The 4,105-nt window shown below is 42.1% G+C and overlaps 1 non-coding gene across 1 annotated transcript; it reads right to left on the bottom strand.

Moving 5' to 3' along the window:
• Positions 1 to 3,688: 3,688 nt before the first annotated feature.
• Positions 3,689 to 3,795, bottom strand: LOC118481381. Its single transcript, XR_004865588.1, has one exon. It is a non-coding gene; the product is annotated as a small nucleolar RNA R71 (small nucleolar RNA).
• Between the last annotated feature and the right edge of the window lie 310 nt (positions 3,796 to 4,105).

The following is a 4,105-nucleotide window of genomic DNA, read 5'->3' on the forward strand; positions in this document are numbered from 1 at the left end:
TGTAGCCGCTTATGTAGCCAAATGCTTGACTTGTGCACAAGTCAAAGCTGAGCATCAAAAGCCGTCAGGCTTGCTACAACAGCCTGAACTTCCCGAATGGAAGTGGGAATGTGTAACTATGGATTTTATTACCAAGTTACCCAAGACGAGGAAAGGAAATGATACAATATGGGTTATAGTTGATAGACTGACTAAGTCAGCACATTTCTTACCCATCGAGGAGACTTATAGCTCCGACATGTTAGCCCAGTTATACGTTGATAAGATTGTAGCCTTACATGGCATACCTGTGTCTATTATCTCCGACAGAGATACTAGATACACGTCGCATTTTTGGAAAAGTTTCCAGCAATCTTTGGGCACACGTTTGAATTTCAGTACGGCTTACCATCCTCAGACAGACGGTCAGGGTGAGCGTACTATTCAGACGTTAGAAGACATGCTACGTGCATGTGCGATCGATTTGGGTGGTAGTTGGGATAAGAACCTACCATTGATCGAATTCTCCTACAATAATAGCTACCATACCAGCATTAAGGCTGCGCCCTTCGAGGCATTATACGGTAGAAAGTGTAGATCGCCCGTTTGTTGGGCGGAAGTTGGAGATGTCCAATTATCAGGACCAGAGATAGTCTTTGAAACGACGGACAAGATTGTCCAGATTCGAGACCGTCTCAAGGCTGCCCGAGATAGGCAGAAAAGTTACGCAGACCGAAAGCGTAAAGATTTTCACTTCGAAGTAGGTGAAAAAGTGTTGCTTAAAGTATCACCCTGGAAGGGGGTGATGCGTTTTGGTAAGAAAGGCAAACTAAGCCCAAGATACATAGGACCTTTCGAGGTTATCGAACGTGTCGGATCCGTTGCCTATAAGTTAAACTTACCAGAAGAGCTTAGTGGAATTCACAATGTGTTCCACATCTGCAATCTGAAGAAGTGCTTCGCTGATGAATCACTGGTGATACCACATACAGATGTGCATATAGATGAGAGCTTAAAATTTGTGGAAAAACCTTTGTCGATTGAAGATCGACAGGTAAAGAAGCTTCGAAGGAAGCATGTACCTATTGTTAAGGTCAAATGGGATGCCCGTAGAGGTCCCGAATTCACGTGGGAGGTTGAATCCACGATGAAAGAAAAATACCCTTATTTATTTCAGTAAATCTCGGGTCGAGATTTATTTTAAGGGGGTGAGGATGTAACACCTCGAAATTTTGTGTCCAATAATGTGTTGACACGTGGCATTAAATATTAAATAAAGGACTGAAGTTGACAAACCTTGAAAGTATGTAAGTTCGAGGGTTAAAAATGTCAACGAGGGGTAAATATACTGTATAGTAGCCCTAAATGATGCTCGTACCTTCAAACGAATAAATCATGGATCGTACGGAGCGAAACGCGAAAGAAAGTGAGAGATTACAAACTACAGGGGTTAATTGTGTCAACATGTTTAATTTATACCTCTGAGTGACCCTTTGACGAACCCGAGACTTTGTAACAGTAAAATACGCTGACTAGAATATACAATATAAATTCCGCAAAGTTCCATTTTAAAACGAGAAAGTTATGATCAAAATCGTATGCGAGGGGTTAAAAGCGTCAACAATAAAAGTTAAGGCATTTCGGATAGTAATTAAACTAACCGAGGGCTTAACGGCACGGGTAAAAGTCACGAGGCCCTTATTCGTAAATAATCGAGGGCCAAATCGCATAGTTACCCCTGCGGAACCGAAAGGTCAGGTTAATTGATGTGTGTAAAATGCAACATATAAATTACATCAAATGAGGCATAAAACTAACCCTTTTTAAGTACTAATGTTGGAAAAAGAGTGTTTTTGTCTTCCTTTTATATTTTCAGGATTAAATGAGCTCAAATTCACAAAAGAAGCAGAAAGACAGTTAAATCTAACATAAATACAAGAAAAGGAACAAAAGTGGATTGCCCGACCCCTCGACAGCATCCTCCCAAGCAAAATAGAGAAGGCAGAAGACTGAACACGCCCCGTGCTCAGCCAGCACGGGGCCGTGCCCAAGAAGCAGCAGAAAAGACAAACCTATAAAAGCTTCTACTGCCCACCACGGGGCCGTGTCCAGCGTTTAGAGGTCCTGCAAGGGACCTGGGTCAAATTTAGTAGGATCTCCTTCAATGCCCATAGGTATTGGATGGCGGGGATCCAAACTCTTTGACCCCCTCATAAGTTAACTACTATTAATACTATAACCCGGCTATTTAGGACTGTATCCCTGCTGACTCAGACTACTTAGTCGAGGGTAACGTCACCGCCAAAAGCGGGGCCTACCACAATTTGCATTAATAACTTAATTCATTATCTTCCAATAATCCAACCCTTTAGGATTGTATCCTTGCTGACTCAAACTACTGGGTTGAGGGTAACGTCGCCTTCAAAAGAGGGGCCTACTACAATAACTAAGATAATCTCTTAAACAAGTGCAAAAGTGCGAAAATAATCAAAGGTTATACTAATACACGAGTCGGATCCAAGTGATTCATCTTGTCTATCTGTTTTTATTTTATTTTTATTTTTCAGCATTTAGTTAGTTTTTATTTTCTTAGTTTAAAAATCTTTTCTAACATTTTGATTTGATTAGACGTTGAGGATAAACCGGTACTAAAAGCTCTTGTGTCCTTGGACGACCTCGGTATCTTACCAACACTATACTACGTCCACGATGGGTGCACTTGCCCATATGTGTGTTTAGTGTTAGTAAATATCGTGTTTTATAAATTTAAAACTTGACTAAAAGTGTAAAAAGGGCTTAAAATATACATCTAAATTATATACACGCTAACACGCATCAAGTTTTTGGCGCCGCTGCCGGGGACACAAGGATTTTAAGAAAGTTAGGAATCAACGGCCTAATCTTATTTTTATCTTTCTTTTTAATTTTTTAGGATTTTCTTAGTTTTTCAGCTTCTACAGAGCTCAGCACGGGTAGTGCCTGGTCGGACACGGGCCGTGCCCAGCGTAGTTACTGGCAGTTTTTAGTTTTCCAAGTTACAGAAGGCTGACCACGGGGCCGTGTCCAACTCTCCAGTAACTGGGATCTGGAAAACAATCACTGTAACTCCGACCACGGGCCGTGTTCACTGAGCACGGGGCCGTGGTGAACCTTCTGACCAGCATTCTTTTCTGTTTTTATTGCAGGACTTGGAACCAGACGCCATCCTACATAGTGTATGAGCTCCAGTTCTAATAAGGACATAAAAGAACCTCTAGAAGAACCCGAACGCTTTCTCAGAAAAAGACTAAAAGCCAAAAACCAAGAGAAAGTTTCGGGGAATCCACCTCCAATGGCGGACCAACGTACCCTCATGGATTATCTACGACCCACCGTAGGTAACCTAGGCGCTGCTATCAATGCACCGAATGTTGAAGCCAATAACTTCGAACTTCGGCCGCATTTGATACAAATGCTCCAAAACTCCGCAACCTTCCATGGGCTTGCAGACGAGGATCCCCCTCTACATATTACTAATTTCTTAGAAATATGTGATAACTTTCGGATCAATGGAGCATCAAATGACGCCATCCGCCTTCGAATGTTTCCTTTCTCGCTAAAAGACCGAGCAAAAGCTTGGCTCAACGCCCTCCCATCTGGATCGGTAAACACCTGGGATGAACTAGCCCAAAAATTTCTATATAAGTATTTCCCTCCCGCTAAAACGGCTAAATTAAGGACTGAAATTAATACATATTCACAAGAGGACGGGGAATCCTTATATGAAACTTGGGAAAGGTTCAAGGAACTATTGCGACAGTGTCCATATCATGGCCTTGCAATATGGCAACAAGTATCCACTTTCTATAATGGGTTGTTGCCACACACAAGACAGACACTTGACTCTAGCTCCGGGGGACTTTTAGGTAATCGCCGCCCACATGAAATATATAACCAAATTGAGAAAATTGCTCAAACCAATTTTCAGTGGCACACTCCCCGAGGCAATAAATCTATTGCCCCGGGCGCTCACAAGGTTGATGAAAGCACTTCTTTACAAGCCCAAATCGAGGCTCTTTCTTCAAAGATAAAAAAATTGGAAATGACAAAAACAGTCTCGGTTATGGCTTGTGAAGGGTGTGGTGGG

The sequence above is a fragment of the Helianthus annuus genome, chromosome 8, assembly GCF_002127325.2.
Source record: "Helianthus annuus cultivar XRQ/B chromosome 8, HanXRQr2.0-SUNRISE, whole genome shotgun sequence".
In the NCBI taxonomy this organism is placed as follows: domain Eukaryota; kingdom Viridiplantae; phylum Streptophyta; class Magnoliopsida; order Asterales; family Asteraceae; genus Helianthus; species Helianthus annuus.